Source organism: Periplaneta americana, chromosome 6 (genome assembly GCF_040183065.1).
Source record: "Periplaneta americana isolate PAMFEO1 chromosome 6, P.americana_PAMFEO1_priV1, whole genome shotgun sequence".
Classification (NCBI taxonomy): domain Eukaryota; kingdom Metazoa; phylum Arthropoda; class Insecta; order Blattodea; family Blattidae; genus Periplaneta; species Periplaneta americana.
The window spans coordinates 28989569-29010274 of NC_091122.1; the positions used below are offsets into that span (position 1 = coordinate 28989569).

Consider the following 20706-nt stretch of genomic DNA (forward strand, 5'->3'; position numbering starts at 1 on the left):
TTAAGTATATGATTTGTTGATACTAATATTTATGCGTTAAGTTTACGATTTGTTGATACTAATATTTACGCGTTAAGTATATGATTTGTTGATACTAATATTTATGCTTTAGGTTTATGATTTGTTGATGCTGATATATATGCGTTAAGTTTATGATTTGTTGATACTAATATTTACGCGTTAAGTTTATAACACCATGAATGAAGAACAGTATTATGCTTGTTTAGCTACAATTAGTTCAATTACATAAGCATTTTACTGAAAAAGAAACAAAAAAAAAACGTCTGTGAGTTAAACCGTGGTTTGCAAGACGTGATAAGAGAGACATCCATCAGAACTTATTGAAAGAGCTACAAGCGAGGACTTGAAAAGTTACACAAATTATTATAAAATATTAATATTATATTATACAAATTATTTATTTACAAATTTTAATTTCCTTCACACTCCGATATCAAAACTTTTGTGGTAGTAACTCCAGTTATATTTGCACTCTGCCATATTTATTTCAAGATATAGATATCTTTTATCAAAGATAACAAGATGCATTTACATTTTATAAAGAATATTTTACCAAAGAAACTTTTATGAAAGAAAACTCATTAACTGGCAACGCGCGTAACGGAACTCTAACCTAACTTTCTGTTAAAATATACGAGTGTAAACTATAAAATCTCGAGTCATCCGCAACTAATGACTGTCATGAAACATCCATTTATTTTTCCAAATAGTGCTAAGTTTATTTACTACGTGACCGTGAAAAATTGTGTAAAATCTGTGCGAAATGCCACACACGTTATACAACATTTTATTAAGCATTTTCTTATTGCATAGAGTAGGTTTAATTTTTACTTAATCAATAAAAGAAATGCTACTCTCTTCTTAACTTTTACAATAAACTTTCTAGCTTTTATTAATCAGTTAATCTTTTAGTACTTTGAATTTTATTGTATTTGTAAATTAATATTAATTGTAATTATAATTGTAATTGTATTCTTAATATCGTAGTTGTAATCCCCTGGTAGAGGGGAAGAGAAGGCCTGATGGTCTTATCTCTACCAGGTTAAATAAATAAATAAATAAATTAATTAATTAATTAATTAATTAAATAAATAAATAAATAAATAAATAAATAAATAAATAAATAAATAAATAAATAAATAAGCCCACCATCGGTCTCTATCCTGTGCAAGATTAATCCAGTCTGTAATATCATATCTCACCTCCCTCAAATCCATTCTTATACTATCCTCCCATCTACGTCTCAGCCTCCCAACTACCACTTTATATGCATTTCTGGATTCACCGATACGTGCTACATGTCCTGCCCATCTCAAACGTCTGGATTTAATGTTCCTAATTATGTCAGGTGAAGAATACAATGCGTGGAGTTATGCGTTGTGCAACTTCCTCTATTCTCCTTTAACTTCATCCCTCTTACCCCCAAATATTTTCCTAAGCACCTTATTCTCAAACACCCTTAATCTCTGTTCCTCTCTCTAAGTGAGAGTCCAAGTTTCACGACCGTACAGAACAACCGGTAATATAACAGTTTTATAAATTCTAACTTTAAGATTTTTTGACAGCAGACTGAATGATAAAAGCTTCTCAACCGAATAATAATAATATGGCATTTCCCATATTTTGGATTTAATTTCCCCTAGAGTGTTATTTATATTTGTTACTGTTGCTCCAAGATATTTGAATTTCTAATTTTTATATTTCCATTTCGTACTATGTTCTGGTCACGAGGTATAATCATATATTTTGTCTTTTCGGAATTTACTTCCAAATCTATGTCTTTACTTGCTTCAAGTAAAATTCCCGTGTTTTCTCTAATAGTTTATAGATTTTCTCTTAACATATTCACGTCATCCGCATGGATAAGCAGCTGTTCAAGCTATTTAACTATATCTAATTTGCTTCTATTAAAAATTCAGATAATTGAATTAAAACTGAATGCTTAAAAAGTTCAATTTGGATTCGTGGATTAACAATTGAAAGTGAAGGTGTGGTGCATACAACTATAGGTAGATCGATGAGACACTGGAGAGGTAGACAAGGTAGCCCATTGCTCCCAGAGCGGTATGTGGTGGAGATGCTGAAGAAATGAAGGCCATGGCCAACCAGAGGAAGGGAGAGACAGAAAGAGACGGAAAGTGAACGTTGTCGGAGGAGGAGGTGGCGGAGGAGAGAGTGGCCTGACATGAACAGGCGGCCATGCGAGTCAGTTGTTGTGACGCTCTGCCTGTGGCAGGGGGCTTTGGATTATTTGTGTGTGGAGTGTGCGCGTGTGGAGAATATGTATCGTAGTGGCAGTGCTTTAGTGGAGTTCATTCAGCAGTGTTTTTGTAGTGGTGTGAAACACATGTGTGGAAATGACGTAAGGTAATTTAATTCAACGAATACGTTGTAGTATTGTAGCTTTTAGATTTTATTTGTTATTGTCAAAGGTTCGCTCGCTCTGTTTATTGTGCCGACATTTTATATTATTATTTTTCGTATTTCATAAATGTTTTGATTTATTGATTGAGATAAATTTCAAGAAGTGAACTGGAATTAACGTTTCGAATTATTTAGCAAATGTTATTGGAAGATAATCTTTGCGCTATTATCGTAAGAAAAATAATTGAAGAGCGTGATCGCAAAACTGTGTCCGTCCATTTAGCCATTTTTATGATTTCTACATATCGATGGTTAAGTAATTTTGTGAGAAAATTACTTTTGATTCCTAGGTGAATACAGAAGTTCACTTTTGAAAGTGGGTGTCCAAAAAATAAAAATACTAGCATTTGATGTGCTTTATTTGTGTAGATAATTATTTGAAGGTTTCGAATTATTTAGCAAATGCAATTGGAAGATAATCTTTGCGCTATTATCGTAAGAAAAATAATTCAAGAGCGTGATCTCAAAACTGTGTACATCCATTTAGTCATTTTTATGATTTCTACATATCGATGGTTAAGTAATTTTGTGAGAAAATTGACTTTTGTTTCCTAGGTGAATACAGAAGTTCACTTTTACAAGTGGGTGTGTAAAAAATGAAAATACTGGCATTTGATGTGTTTTATTTGTGTAAACAATTATTTGAAATAAGGTTCCAAAGTTTAATTTTAATTATTTATCTCTAAACCCAGTTTATTTTCGTGACTTAAGGTGTTACAGCTTACAACAGTAAAATTTTTGGAAATATTCAACATTTTTTTTTTCCATTATCGTATCTTGTACAAAAATGAAAATTGATAGGTGTAAAACACTGTATCTCTGCTATATGAAATATATATATTTATATATTTTTTTCAAAATTCAAAAAGGTGGCAGTTCACTGTGCATAACTCGTAAACTTTTTAACTTTTTCACATTCTCTCTCTTTTATCTTATTTACAATATCATGCTCTTTCAACTACATTCCTTAATAAATAATATATATTTTTTTAAATTTTGTGTTAGACGAAAATACTGATATTTGACCATTTTTAAAATGAATTTATTTTTTATCAGACAATCCATCAAAGGGAGAGAAGTGATCTTGCATCATATTGTAGATATGACATGCATAAATACACAAAAAATTCATCACAGAATGTTGGATAGTTTTTGAGTTGTGTGGAAAACACTTCATCACTGCACAGTGAACTGAATTTAAAAAAAAAAAAAAAAAAAGTAAATAATTTTTTTTAAATCGTAAAAATATTTTTTTCATATAGCAGAAGGTCAGTGTTTTACACATACTAATTTTCATTATTGTACAAGATACAATAATGGAAGGAAAAAATGTTGGGTATTTCAAAAATTTTACTGCTGTAAGCTATATATAACTCCTTAAAGAGGCCTGAAAAGGCAACAATTGATAATCCGATACTTGTAAATGTCCTTTGTTGAGTTTTAACCTTGCAACATTTTAACAAGACTGAAAAACAAATCAAATGTACATAAATAAATTAAATTTACACTGCTTCTCTTCAGAATTGCAACTTACCATGGATTATATCTCTCGTCATTTAGCCTATACATCATCGAAATGTGCCCTCTGCAGAGAAGAAGCGTTCATCGTTAATCTATAGCACATAATAAACTGCAGAGCTGTCAACATTTCACATAAATGTGTTAATAATATCGCAGACATTTATTGGCATATTAGAAAACAAATGGAGAGTATCTAATTTTCTGAGAATTTTTTTTTAATTAGTTATATACAATAGGTAACACTCACTAATACTGCAAAAGATAACGCCTTGATTCTATTTAAGCAAAACTTTAACTAGTTCGTCTTTTATTTCTTAAGCATTTATAAAAGTGAAATATTTTAAAGTAGATTATTTAGAACGACATATCCACGAGTTTCTTAAAAATAAACCTTCAATTTTAGGCCTGCTTTTCAAAATGAAAGCGAAAAACGTTTCGGAAATGCTACTTATTTTAATTATTTTTCAATTTTTTTAAATCTCTATTTTAAGTCTGTTTTCGAAAAAAAGATAGTAAATAAACTTAACGGAAACGTACAATTTTCAAAAACTATTTTTCACTTTGTTCACAAATATAATACAACTGAGCTATCAAAACTAACATAATACAACCTAACTTAATCTAGGCTTAAAATTGAGGTTTATTGAGAAAAAATTGTGAAAATCTATCTTTTTTGCCTTTTTTGTGAACTCAAAAATAGACCTAGTTGAAAACAAGCTTTTTCGAATTTTTTTGTCATTTTCTTATTCAAAAGCAGACCTAAAATTTAGGTTTTTCGAAAGAAAAAAACGAAAATCGTGGATATGCCTTTCTAAACAATGTCTTATTTTAATATTAAAAATACAGTCCTCAAATTTTTTTCTTTAGTAATAGGTATACTAGTACTTCACCGCTTTGAACTAATGGTCAGCACGTCTGATTGTAAAACTAGCGGGTACGGGTTCAAATCCTGGTTAGGGTTTTTCCTCAACTAATTGAAGAAGAATTGCTGGATAATTTTTGACGTTGGATCTCGGACTCATTTCGCCATCATTAATTCACATATCATCCATACCATAGCCCGGGTTCAGTTCACGGTGCGACGTGCTGTACTTGTACAAGAGCGCTACCGTCCGGCTACCTAATCATTCACAGAATAGGAGTTTGTAAGCACAATAAGCCTCAGGCTGCAGTGTAAGCCTTCGGATCCCTCCTACGTACAAAAGAAACGGTTTACTAGTAATCAATTATAGGCCTATATTTCATTTAATCTTAAACTCGGAGGGGGATAATTCCCCTCCTACCTTTCCAAAATGTCGCCACTCCCTGTGAAATAAATGTAATAGTCGTAATGCAAAATCACTTATCGTTCCCACCTCTTGAATCGTAACGATAGGCCTAGTCTTCATACTCAAAATTGTTAAACTAAGTTTAAAGCGTGGTTTAAAATCGTATGCCATGCATGATTTGACGTTTAGGCCTATTACACAATATTTTTTTAAGGAACAAAGAAATGCTATTTGCATAACAGCCCTGAAAAGGGAACCATTGATACTTGTAAACGTTCTTTGTTAAATTTTAACCTTGGAACAGTTAAACACTTCTTCAAAACAACTGCAGTTCACAGAAAGAGATTAAATTTACATTTTCAAGTTACGCAGTAGGGATGGAAATATGTTTTATTCATTTTTATAGACACCGTCGAATCGGGTATTTAGATATAATATACCTAACGTTTGTTATAATATTATTGTATTCTTAATACACTCTGGATAACAAGCTAAATTTACATTAACTGACAACACGCGTAACGGAACTCTAACCTAACTTTCTGTTAAAATATACGAGTGTAAACTATAAAATGTCGAGTCAGCCGCAACTGATGTCTGTCATAAAACATCCATTTCTTTTTCCAAATAGTGCTAAGTTTATTTACTACGTGACCGTGAAGAATTGTGTAAAATCTGTGCGAAACTGCCACACACGTTATAAAACATTTTTTTTTAAGTTAAGTGACCGAAGATGTTATGTTCCAGAGAGTACAGTGGATCAAGGTTTTTCGCTCGAGAATTTCATGGTTCCCATCTTATTCCATGACTAATCTGTTGTAGCATTCTTCTCACTGTGACCAACGACTATAGCGAAAGAATTCAATTTTTTATACAAAGCTGAAACAAAAGAAGAGGAATCCTCGACAAAAGGGATTATTTTTTGTTCCCACCTACCTGAGATACTTCCTGAACTGTTGCCATGGGAATTGTATTACTGTGTAAGTTACACTAAAGTTTGTGGTTATTTTGAATGTTTTAAACTTTATTTCATCTATTATCCATCCTTGAATCATATTCTTAGTTTTATTGCGAATTGTATTTTGCACCAATATTCTGATATGCTTCAGATATTATACACACGATCGATGTCCACGACATACTGTTATTGTAACCCTGAACTTTCACATAAGTCAACGTTGGATAAGACTATTTCGTTTATATGACGCCATCCCATTTTCGGCCAATGAAGTGTAATGAAATTTTGAATTCCATTCAGTCACAGTCATAGGCCTACATCGCAATAATTTCTGCAGCTCGATTTATCACTAACAATTTATCGCATGGTCGTTCTTTTGTTTAATCAGTGTTGCCAACTGTTTCCACATAAATCGATGACCATGAATCCATTGTACTAAATAAAGTGCGAAATTCTACTTCCACATCTACATCTTCATCTTCTAATTCCATGTCCATTGTATCTGAAGAAAATGACACTCCTTCATAACAATTCATTTCATTAATGTATTAATCAGGTTATTTGTAATTATACTATAAAATATTTAAATTAAATTATGATTTCAGCAGATAATGAAAACGTATTTCAGTTATAATAACAAGAGAAAAGCGCAGTACGTATAATTAACATTGTTAAACCTGTATTTCGCTTTTCTCAATTGGCATTACTGAATAACATTCAATTTCGTTATTGCAATAATCGTTATGCCTCGTTAGTCACGTTTATGCACTGGATTTGTGTTCTAGGAGGCATTGATATTGTGACGTATAGGTAGATAGTGTTTTGTCAATAAACAGAATAGAATCACGTAGCGCACGACTGTGTTTGCGTCTGCTTGACGAATATGTCATATTTGTATAATACAAGCCGTCGGTTCCTGTCACTGCAAGATGGTACGTTGTTCTCACGGTGTCCGTTCGAATTCGTATAAAAAACATCGCCCTCGTTTATGAGTTGAAACTTTTCGAATGGCTAACAACTTAATTACAGACAATAGCCTTGTCACGTATCAGTCAACTTTTTTCTAGTAGTGGAACTAGTTCATGTCATTGTCCACAAGGATGTATAAATGTTGCAGTTTTCGTTTAACATGTAAGAAAGCAGTAGGGTGTGAAATTTTTTGAAGAGGATTTTTGTATTAGACCTGAACGTGCGTGTTTTGTTCTTTTGTTACCAGCCTGACTGGAACTTCATGTCCTTCACGGCCTACGTCATTTTCGATTTCCATAACCGGTCGTGTCATTTGTTAGGTCCAAATTGTATGGACTTACTTACTGTATGTTATGCCTGTATTCTCGAAAGCATAGATACATTCCATGCATACAATTCGTACATCTGAATATTGCACAAAGGTAATAATATTATTGTACATGCACAATTAAAATATTTCTGTCATGCTGGTGAAACTAATATAGTTTGAATGCATTTAATTTTCATTGAAGGCTTACGATGCATATATTTGAGTAGTTATATCGTTATGCATATTACGAAATTCTAAACATACTACACATATTTCAATAAGTTACTGTATATATATTCTTCGTATATTAATAAACTCTCCTTCTTTAACTCCTCGCGAGTTTACGCATTAGGCCTGTTTTTACATCAGAAAAATTTGTCTCGCCATCTGATTATGGAGCTTCAAATGTTTCTTCCTTCTTTGAGTTTATGATTTAATAAGACAGATGATATTCTTTAGGGATCCATTCTTTGATTATATTGATACCAATAATTATCTATAGAAATCTCAGACCTCGAGTGACATTTATTGGGACTATTTCGTGAATAAAATAAAAATGTAAATAATATATCCCTAAAATTCGCACACAAAATCTTAATAATAATAATAATAATAATAATAATAATAATAATAATAATAATAATAATAATATATTTATGAATACTTAACCTGTTCAGACATTGTGAAGTCGAAATAGATGAATAACGACTACTGCAATAAAGAAATTGTTAATTGTTAATTGTTTATTGTTAATAAAATAACATGGACAAAAATACAATCTTAGTTCGTGCCTGAAGGAGAAAAAAACTCGTGCTCAGGGACATATCTAAACACAAAGATAATTTTTTGACACAAACTGGGTCAAGAAAAAAAAATTACAGGAATAAATTAAATTTAAAAATACAATTTCAATTTTAACAATTTAAGTCATACAAATATATATATACATATTAAATCAATATATATTCTTTAAAAATTAAATTCCTAACGCTATTTTTGAAATTTCTGATACTAAAATTTTCCAAATTTGGGTATTTATCAATTATTTTATTGTATAACCTTGGACCAAAGTAGGTACCATGGCTCAGAGCTGTGCTTGTGAAACACTTTGGTTCCTCTAGTCGTATAAAATCGGATCTTTTAGTTCCATATTTATGATGATACAATTTGAATTTATTACGGTTTTTATGTATGAAGATTAATAAGGCAATATAATAAATCGGTTTAATTTTCAAAACATTAAAATCAGTAAACAAAAGCTCGAATGAGTAATCAATTGGTTTATTAAGGCATATTTTAATTATTCTTTTCTGAATAAGTATTAGTGGAGTGAGATTAGAATTACAAGCATTTCCCCACCCCAAAATTCCATACTGGAGAATGGATTGAAATAAAGCTAAATAAATGAGACGTAAAATATTAATTGGTAAATATGACCAAAGTATAACAAAGATATAAATTGTTTTACGCGATCTATTGCATAAATATATAATATGTTTGTTCCATCGTAAGTGTTGGTCGATTGTAATGCCTAAATACTTACTCTCGGCTCCACAAGTAAAGAACCCTGGCCTCACACCACTTCTGCACAGATGACAGTGATTGACAGGCCAGTTAGGGGAAGCTGTTGCCATGTTTGCTCTTGGCTGGACTCTTTAAATGTATTTTCTTTTGCAACTGATTGGATTCTTTCAAAAATGTAAAATTCACAACACAGCATTCTCGGCGGTCTCCTGGCGGTATCTTTGTCCACAGTTTCACTAATTGGGGGAGCGTGTCAGTCAGATTTATGGCTTCCTGAACCCAACCCTGCAACGAAGGTTCTTTACTTGTGAAACCAAGAGTAACTTCTGAGGATTCGGTTAATATGGGACATTCACAATTTTGAGAAGAATAATCTGAATGATGAATTTTGAGCCTAAAGAAAAATTGAAGACCAATTGAGAAAAGCGAAACGCAGTTTTAAAAATGTTAATTACATATACTGCGCTTTTCTCTTGTTATTATAACAGAAATACGTTTTCATTATCTGCTGAAATCATAATTTAATTTAAACATTTTATAGTGTAATTACAAATAACCTGATTAATACATTAATTAAATGAACAATTGTTATGAAGGAGTGTCATTTTCTTTAGATACAATGGACATGGAATTAGAAGATGAAGATGTAGATGTGGAAGTAGAATTTCGCACTTTATTTAGTACAATGGATTCATGCTCGTCGATTTACGTGGAAACAGTTGGCGACATTGACTAAACAAAAGAACGACCATGCGATAAATTGATAGTGATAAATCGAGCTGCAGAAATTATCGCTGTGTATGACTGATTGGTTGGAATTCAAAATTTAATTACACTTCATTGGCCGAAAATGGAATGACGTCATATAATGGAAATAGTCTTTTAATTAACTTATCCTTTGTGCAAGATTAAATGTGTTCAAATCTTTTCTGTTATCCTTATTCATTTTTTTCTGTATATGATCTAGTCAATATTCCTGCTGAACGTAGAAACTTCTCTTCCAATTGTCTCTGTTGTTCTATTATCGGACAGATTAAGAATCCAAATCTCACTTGTGTGTGTTATCATTGGTAGTGTCGACATTTCATAAACTTTGATTTGTGTAGTTTTCTAAGTTACTTGTCCTGCTTACTATTCCGCATGTTATAAAACTCAAATATTTAATTTTATAATTAGATCTTCTTTAGGCAGTAGGACATCCTGCATACCAGATAATTGTAGTTATTCACTTGCTTTAATATTCGATTTTAAATTCTTTCTGTCTCGCTGCGTTGCAAAAATTGACTGAAGGGGTGAGATGAGATAGTTCAAAGCCACACTTTTAACGAAAATGATTTCGTGGTGCGCTAGTCCATAATATTGTTCAATTCCTCCATGGATACAATACATGTAATACAGTCTATTATGCCTTCTTGCGAGTCTAAAAGAACTTTTATAGGCCCTAGAGCAACAACTTATCTTCAGCTTGTTTGGCTTTAATAAGAATTCTAGAAGGAATTTCGGTTTCAACAGATTCCGACATCGTTTCTAACACAACAGAACATTGTTTATTAAATTCAGAGACTGGTAACTTAACAGCAAAGAAACAATAGCATCATGCATGGCCTCCCTCAACGAATAATTTTTATTCTAAGTATTCTTTTTTTTTTCTTCTAGTCCCTAGATACCAAAACAAAACACGCTAAACAAGATATACAAACACAAAGCGAATTTCTATCTTAAAACTTCTTATCTATAAGAATTCCGTGATCTGTAAAGAGCCAGCGGTTTTCACTGCCACATGTTCTCTCACTCCTTGCAATAAAATCTGTAAATTACCTTTCACAATTTTGTAATTTTCAATGAATATCATATTTTAAGTGCATAATTTCTCCCTTTTTAATCTTTAGGCGAAGTATATAAAAATAATGTGTCATATTTGTAATCAAAAGTGTCCACTGTTTTTATTCCTGGGACTTGGCGAGCAGAGACCTTTTTTGTAATTAAATTAACCCACAATACCAGCTGATAAATGACACAATGTAATAACCAGTGTTTCCTCCTGAAGATAGAGGCTGTCTTGATTGATAGGCCTATTTGTAGTGGCTGTCCGCTCCATTTACCGCTCGTGATAAATGTGATGATGCGTTAACAATGGGATGGTTCGTATGACTAACGGTACATGAAATGTGATAATACCCTGCAAGGTCAAATATGTCGACCATAGGAGTAACAAAAAGTAATAAATTAGGTTTTAAGTATCATTGCTTGCAAGTCGCAATTGTGGACTTGGTATCCGCTTCCGATATAGAAGTTTATTGCGAATATGATGTAGTTTTTCCTTACGTGAAATTCCGATGTCGTGCTTACCACAAGATGAAGAGTAGGTATTGTCATTGATTTTAGGGGGTTACTCTTTAAGATATATCAAACAGAAGAGTTTAATAAAAATTTGCTCGTTTTTCCTTCCTTTTCGAGATAAAAATTGTTTTATGTCAAAAATTTCATTGCGTGCTTTGGGAAGACCATTGATTCAATTCCCAATACGCTCAGTCAATTTAAGAGAGCAGTGTATTATGACAGAATTGAACGGGTTACATCAGCTGCTTGCCTATGCGGATGACGTGAATATGTTAGGAGAAAATCCACAAACGATTAGGGAAAACATGGATATTTTACTTCAAGCAAGTAAAGCGATTGGTTTGGAAGTAAATCCCGAAAATACAAAATTTATGATTATATATCGTGACCAGAATATTGTAAGAAATGCAAATATAAAAAATTGGAGATTTATTCTTCGAAGTGATGGAAAAATTCAAATATCTTGGCGCAACACTAACAAATATAAATGACACATACTACTTACAAATGGCTTTTAAGGACCCCGAAGGTTCATTGCCGCCCTCACATAAGCCCGCCATCGGTCCCTATCCTGAGCAAGATTAATCCATGCTCTATCATCACATCCCACCTCCCTCAAATCTATTTTAATATTATTCTCCCATCTATGTCTCGGCCTCCCCAAAGGTCTTTTTCCCTCTGGCCTCCCAACTAACACTCTATATGCATTTCTGGAATCGCCCATACGTGCTACATGCCCTGCCCATCTCAAACGTCTGGATTTAATGTTCCTAATTATGTCAGGTGAAGTATACAATGCGTGCAGTTCTGTGTTGTGTAACTTTCTCCATTCTCCTGTAACTTCATCCCTCCTTATTTACCTAAGAACCTTATTCTCAAACAGCCTTAATCTCCGTTCGTCTCTCAAAGTAAGGGTCCAATTTTCACAACCATAAAGAACAACCGGTAATATAACTGTTTTATAAATTCTAACTTTCAGATTTTTTGACAGCAGACTAGATGACAAGATTCCTGTTTTGCCTTCAATATTGCTGAAGACATTGAGATGAGGTTTACTTGCATTGAAATCTCTTTCTACTTATTTCTTCTTTTGTTCTAACGTCTACCCATCCATCTTTTAGTTTTCGATGATTTTAATATTGTATTTTGAGGTTATAACATTTTCTTGTCGTAATGTAACAAATGAACTCACTATATAGGCTACTGCTTACATTAACAAAACACATGGCCTTCGGAATTGCGATTTTACTATGATTCCGAAGGCCGTGATGACTTAATTGGGAATTAAATTAATTTATTTTACATTAAATGTGTATTACTTTGGTGAAATGGAAACGAATTAAAGACGATTTAACTTCCATATTTAATGATTATAATTATGGTTATTATGGTTCCATATTTTAAGTTAAATTAGAAGCAGTTAATTGTGGATCAGTAACATGTTGGTTAAATCGGCCCTTAGACAGATTAGGTTCATTGTACGCTTATATAGTATATTATGATTGTACAGGGACATCACTTTAGTTTTACCTACATTTTTAACATTGACGTGGCTATACTCGGAAACACTGTTGCCACCTTCCATTACAGGAGTTTGATGTTACTAGTGCAATATGTAAACAAATCATTTTACTAGGTATAGGAGGAGAGAAAAGTAGTGTATCCATTTATGTTGTAGGGAAATACGATATTACGATTTTCAGTTTGATCATCACTTTACGGAATTTATCAAAATACAGTAGAGTAGTAACATTTTTTTTTTCAAAAATTCAACTTTTCAGGCGGCTATGTTCGTTATGTAATGTCTACTTTATTTAGCATATTAATTATTGATGTTATCATACAATATAGAGAGTGCATTTAAATTGAGGCGGTCATAAGTAAAGGGCTGTAGTGCACTTGTTACTTTTGAGAAAATGGGGTTTAAATATTTAAGCTTTCGCAAAATCGGTGAAATTTTTTATTTAAATTGTAATGTGTGATACGATTAAAATATCCCTTTGCCACTAAAATTTTAGATACTTTAGCTTACACTGGATGCACTTAACTCATGTTATTACAAATGTCACTAGCGTTCCTTTGCTTCTAGCCACCTCAATTCAAAAAAAGCTAATCTGAATTTTTAAACAAGTTGCTGAAAATGGTTGCCGTTCATTACAATGCAGGCTTCAATTCAGTACGCATATTATTAAAAACGTTTTGAAGCATATTCTCTGAAATTGAATTTATCGTTTCTTGAATATAATTTTTTAGTACGATATTATTAATATAGGTTCTTTCTTCTATAGAAAACGCAATCATATTTATGAAACACACTATACACTGCAGTGTTTACTTCACTGCTTGAAGACTTCGAATGCAACAGCGGCTGTAAGTTTGTGTCTGACGGGAGCAAGGACATTAGTGAAGGGGTGAGAGTGAAGTACATTCAGAAGTGCAGGTACAATAAAAATGCAAGTAAAAATAAAATGATGTCCCTGTACAAGGAGAGAAACCTTTTGCAATCTCTGTTTCGTGCAAAACATATTCCACGAAGACCTAACTGGGGATCGATTTCTGGCTGCCTGGGTGGAAGGCCAACGCGCTAGCACTGCTAAATCAGGTCTGTAAGTAAGCCCACTTCGAGGTCTCTCCACGCCTCTCTATCCTATCGAAATCTTAATTCCCTTGAAGGGTGCTGCCATATAGATGTTTATCCAAGTTATAAACCTTGGAAATGGTCGATTTTGTGAGTGTCGGTAAATTGAGTTTTTTCCTGCTAGATTGTGCATCTGGCCCACACCTCACTTTAGCCACGTACGCGGGTTGGAGCGATAATAATGGCATGATAATTTTGGTAAAATAATGATCAATAAAACCCACTGTCCCTCATAAATTCCATAATGAAAGAAAGTACCGCTCTGTAACCCAGTCAAGGAATATACGTAAATGTGGGCGGTACAAGGTACAGTTTTCTTGTACTACAATACCACGACTTGTACCATGAACAAAACCATAAATGAACGTTTGAGTTCTGGCTGTATCCCAAAGTTTCATGCAAACGTTCCTTGCAATATTGATCCTTCTGATTATTTTCAATGTTCTTAACATAGTGTGTGGGATGAAATTTACTTCAAATGCAACCGTTTCCAAGACGCTATAGAAGATAAGAAATAAAACATGGGTTGGTAGCATAAAGGGGGAATAATAGAAATGATCGGGACGAAATTGAAATACAAACTGCTGAGCCATTTATACCCAAACCTACACTTTCTGAAGTCGAAATTGCGATAGAAAATCTGAAAAAGTACAAGTCTCCGGGTATCGACCAATTCCAGCAGAATTAATACAAGAGGGTGGAAGTGCATTATCTAACGAAATTTATAAGCTCGTACTTGCTATTTGGGAAAAGGAAATTGTACCAGAACAATGGAAGGAGTCCATAATTGCACCTATTTTTAAACAGGGGGACAAAACCAACTGTGGTAACTTTCGAGGAATATCACTGTTGTTGACGTCGTACAAAATGTTGTCAATATTCTTCTGAGAAGATTACCTCCATATGTAGATGAAATTATTGGGGATCATCAGTATGGTTTTAGGCGTAATAGATCAACTACTGACCAGGTATTTTGTATTCGACAGATAATGGAGAAAAAATGGGAGTGTAAGGGTATCAGTTATTTATAGATTTCATAAAGGCATGTAACTCGGTTACGAGAGAAGTTTTATATGATATTCTTATTGAATTTGGTATTCCCAAGAAACTAGTTCGATAAATTAAAATGTGTCTCAGTGAAATGTACAGCAGAGTCCGTATAGGTCAGTTCTGTCTGATGCGCTTCCAATCTACTGTGGGTTAAAGCAAGGAGATGCACTATCACCTTTACTTTTTAACTTTGCTCTAGATTATGCCATTAGGAAAGTTCAGGATAACAGAGAGGGTTTGGAGTTGAACGGGTTACATCAGCTGCTTGTCAATGCGGATGACGTGAATATGTTAGGAGAAAATTCACAAACGATTAGGGAAAATACGGGAATTTTACTTGAAGCAAGTAAAGGTTTGGAAGTAAATCTCGAAAATACAAAGTATATGATTATGTCTCGTGACCAGAATATTGTACAAAATGGAAATATGAAAATTAGAAATTTATCCTTTGAAGAGGTGGAAAAATTCAAATACCTGGGAGCAACAGTAACAAATATAAATGATACTAGGGAGGAAATTGAACACAGAATAAATATGGAAAATGCCTGTTATTATTCGGTTCATAAGCTTTTATCATCCAGTCTTCTGTCAAAAAATCTGAAAGTTAGAATTTATAAAACAGTTATATTACCGGTTGTTCTTTATGGTTCTGAGACTTGGACTCTCACTTTGAGAGAGGAACATAGGTTAAGGTTGTTTGAGAATAAGGTGCTTAGGAAAATATTTGGGGCTAAGAGGGATGAAGTTACAGGAGAATAGAGAAAGTTTCACAACACAGAACTGCACGCATTGTATTCTTCACATGACATAATTAAGAACATTAAATCCAGATGTTTGAGATGGGCAGGGCATGGAGCACGTATGGGCAAATCCAGAAATGTATATAGAGTGCTAGTTGGGAGGCCGGAGGGAAAAAGATCTTTGGGGAGGCCGAGATGTAGATGGGAAGATAATATTAAAATGGATTTGAGGGAGGTGGGATATGATGATAGAGACTGGATTAATCTTGCTCAGGATAGGGACCGATGGCGGGCTTATGTGAGGGCGGCAATGAACATCCGGGTTCCTTAAAAGCCAGTAAGTAAGTAATATTTAAGTTCATGGTGTTTTATTGGCATTCAGACCAGCTTTTACTTTCTAAAATCATGAAGATGGTATCTTCTTTCTCATTATATAATGTATGAAATGTCTTGAAAGTAAATAAATAAAGAATATGCTATCGTCTGGTTTCCACTGTGCCAGCTCCCATGAAAGAGGGGCAACGAGTTAGCACTCTTATACCTGCAAGTTAGCCCATTCCTTGCTAAATACTCACATCCGTGTTGTAATGTAAGAAAACAAAGAGGTCTATTTCTGTAGCGATCGCATGTCTTCAAATACCTTTGTATATTCAGAGAAAAATATTCATCCAACTGTTCAATTGACGTTATTCGTTGCCATAAAACATATAATTGTTCTAGAAATTTCATAAAGGAAATAGGTATGAATCAGCGTCTTTTTTGGCCGTAGCACACACACCTACAGCTGCGAGTTTCACTAGGGTTATCAGGTTTCAAGAATGCGAATAAAGGACAGGTTGAGCCTTGAAGTTTATCACTAGAAAAATACAGTATATATATTTTTGTGCGAGATCGTGCGTATTTGCTTGTTTTCCGCACAGAACCAATACGTGGTAAGTGTGAAATACCACATTCAGTATTCCCAACGTAACACACATAACAATTTCCCTCTTCTTACCGCTTAAGCGCAACATTCATTTTACTGCTTTAGGCTTTTAACATATTATTTTTAGAAACGTTTAACATAGTAATAATTATAAATTGGAAACTTACCACTGCAATTTCACCTAAATTGCAATGTTAATTATTGTTTTTAAATATTTGCAAAAATTAAGTAAAGTCTACTACTACACCACGAAACTTATTGCATTCCTGATACAAGTAACATTAAGGAAGCCGTGAAAAAATCAACGAGATTCCAGATGCCGATGTTATTACTGCAATATGCTATATAAATAATATTGTTAAAATATTAAAATGAAAAATAAATCATTACATAACCTTACCGTTTGTTTTAAGTTCGCATTTATAGACTGGGGAAAAAAAAAACAGACGTATATCACGGCCTGCTGGAGTATAGTAAACACAGAAAACATTTTATAGCAACAATGTTGAAGAAAGATATTTTGGTTTTCCAAAGTTGCCGTCATTAAACAGAAACCAACATGGAGATTTCATTGCAACTAATTAGAAATTCGTCTTTCAGGTATGTAATAAACGATCTTCGCACAAAATAATGTACGATACACGAGCGGTATGTTTGTTTTCATGTTCTCGGAAATTAAAAAAACTCAACTACGTTTCACTTTTTCAATCTTTTCCTCGACCATGAAAACGTCAACATACCGCTCTTGTAACATATATTACTATTAGATAACCGCATATGCATACCATGCCATATTATTGTCTTAGATTTGTACTGTACATTAGTGGTAAAAAAACCGGATCGACTCTTGTAGCTGATTTCAGAGCCTTGTTCACTCCAGAGCACGATAGACTGGTAACTAGACTTTCGTGGTTCGAATCCTGCCTGGTAAGGAAACGTTTTTTTTTCCCCAATACTTTTCGATTGCAGCGATATTTTACTACATAATTAACTTATTATTTCCAGAACATGAATTTTACCAGCAATTGAAAAGTATTAGGAATAAATTTGAATTGTGATTACACGCGAGAGACAGTCTAAGAAATAAGGAGACGGAGGAGAGGTACTTGGCATGAAAACTACAACCAGTGGTGGTTCGTGCACTAACATTGAGTTCTTCATTAACCGGCTAATAAAAATCGCAAGCTTTGCTGTATCACTAATGTCACTACTGTCATCAAGAACCAATAAAAAATATATACAAATTTTCTTGCTTTTTAAAAATATCCCTCAATGAACACAATCAGAAATTCCCTGAATTGTCTTCTGGATATTTAGTCGAGAAATGCGCAGTTTTTTCTAAATTATTTAACAACTTTCATTGGACAAATTCTTTCAGCCATCTTGATCATTACGCTTTTATAAAACTCTCCTTCGTTGGAAGGCTTAAGAGAACGAGCTATTTCGTTAGCCACTAGACAGCTGGCTTGCTTACATTTATTTATGTCATCTTTCTCTTCATTACGATGATTGAAGGCTGATTTCACTTCTTGGAGTTTAATAGCTCACTTCATTACTACACTAGCACGTAATATTCAACACTAACGCGTAATATTCAATCAGTTTCTCTATATTATTATTATTATTATGATTATTATTATTATTATTTATTATTATTATTATTATTATTATATAAATAACTAGTAAATAACTGATAATAGTCATAAAAAGATTAAAAAAGAAATTAAGATAGAGATATAGCGTAGTAGTTATTTTATCACTCAGGGGAAGATATAGGCTTATATATTGAGGCACATATATAAGAATTATGGTAACACTTGCTGAATAATAATAATAATAATAATAATAATAATAATAATAATAATAATACCTGTTACGCCTGTGTATTCAGCGTAATGCCCTGTAATGTCGCTTCTATATACTACTACCAATTGAACCGTTGAGCAAAGCAACATATTACATTTTCTCCGACAGAACAGCGAATAAATTCCTCTTCCCATTCTGTACGAAACCTTCTGTTCCTGCTAGAGACAGAGGGTTTGTAGAGCGACATGGTACCGACACTGCTTACCTTCAGTACGCGAGCGAGACAGAGAGCAATGTACAGGAAACTCCCCTTACTAGTACAGGGACATCATTTTATTTTTACTTCAATTTTTATTGTACCAGAGTTTTTGAATGTACTTCACTCCCACCCCCCCTCTACTAGTAAACTTGGAACTGTTCTCCACACAGAACTAAGCGTATACAGTCAAAGTCGTCTTACGGTCATAGTAAACACAAACAGTACCGAGTTAGTGAGTATAGTATGTTCCAGAAATATGTTCGCTTTGAATATATTGAATCATATTCTCGTACAGGTACTGTCGTTCGTTTGCCTATGTCACATCCTGGTTTCCCCCAACGGCTGCTGCTCGTCCCTCTGTAAAGGGTAGTAGTTTGGCTATCTCAGCTCTTTTCTGAAAATATTAATTTCTATTAGGAATTGAACGTCTACGTAATATTATACAACTGTTTAAAATAAATAAAAGGGCCTCGTTAATTAATTGTCACGTGATTTCCATCCTTTCTACGACCCTGCGTCAAAACCACTTGGACGGACAGTAGATAGAATGTCTGAGTAATTTTATCTTTTCGGATCGACCAGAAGTGAAGATTGAATTTACAGTACGTAAAGGCCTCTTTTATAGAGTAGATACAGAATTATTTTAACATGAGTTACTGAGTATGAAGGACGAAACCGGTAATTGGAATTAGGTACAATAGTCTATAGTGTGATAATATGCAAAAAAAGAACTGAAGCCTGTATCGATATGAACGGCCACCATTTTCAAAAATGTGTTTAAATATCCATATTATGATTATTTTTCAATTTAACTGCATTCTCTATATTGTACGCTAATGTGCTGTAGACAGTATAATGTAGGCTACACTGCATAATGAATACGTCCGAATGGATAACTCATTTCGTGAATAAAAACACTTATTGTTAATACAGTACTGTATTTTGATTAAACAAAAACCTAATAAAAATTATCAAACTCAAAATCGCGATATTTCCTACTTTACGTAAATGGATGAACTAATTTTCTTCCCTCCTATACCTAGTAAAGTGATTTGTTTGTATTTTACGCCAGTATCATCGAACTCCAGTGGAAGGGGTAGAAAACGGTGTTTCCAGTTTTGAACCTTTAATCCAAAGGTATAGCCAGGTTAATATTAGAAATGTTAGTAAAAATGAAATGATGTCCCTGTGTAAATGTCTTTGATTACACGATGTAATCACGATACCCAGTTTGGTCACAGCTGGTCTAGCCTATAGACCGAAGAAGAAATCTCAGAATACATTTTAGAGTTTTGCTTCTTACAACGAAATACGAAGCATCATTTCGACAACTTATTCTCGTGTATATTGCACAGGCTACTGATTTGATTATAACTCAGTTTTTAACAGAATAGATAGACAAAGAGAATATGAAGACTAAAAATAGGTAAGGATAATGCAAACTTTTAAATTAAACTTGATATAATGATTCACGTTAATTATAAGAAATAATTCCAGTTTATAAAACATGTGTTTACTTGCGCTCCGCTATGGAATCTCGATTCTGAAAGTGAGAAAGTTATTTCATTATTGAATTTACTCTGTAAAGCGTCTCGAAAGACTACTTTCGTAATATTTACCTTCGTTCAGCAGTGGAAGTGAAAAGGAAAGGAATTTCTTGGAAGCTTCTTTCAGTGTTCGCTAAATATCTAGCAGTCTTTGTATAAGAATCCAATACTGAAATATTGGAAAAGTACTTATTTCATGTATAGAGAGCTGTGAATACAAGAGAGCCCACGGGCGGCCTTGCTATTTACATAATGGGAAGAAATTCAGAGTTGCTTGGAGACAGCCACTGCTATATGCGTTAAACATTGAAGACTGATTTGTGCTAGAAATACACGCGTGCTCAATTTGGGGTCATTTGGCTGACCGTTGAAGTGTTATTTTCTTGTTTCTAACGGTCTTACTAAT

The 20706-nt window shown here is 33.4% G+C and overlaps 1 protein-coding gene across 3 annotated transcripts in view; it reads left to right on the top strand.

Annotated features, from left to right (window-relative positions):
* Positions 1 to 2243: 2243 nt before the first annotated feature.
* Positions 2244 to 20706, top strand: part of Liprin-gamma (liprin protein kazrin) — a 717975-nt gene continuing 699512 nt past the window's right edge. For all 3 annotated transcript variants that reach the window (XM_069827796.1, XM_069827797.1, XM_069827798.1), the window contains exon 1: positions 2244 to 2388. The gene's annotated coding sequence lies outside the window, so the exon portion shown is untranslated. The remainder of the gene's footprint in view (positions 2389 to 20706) is intronic.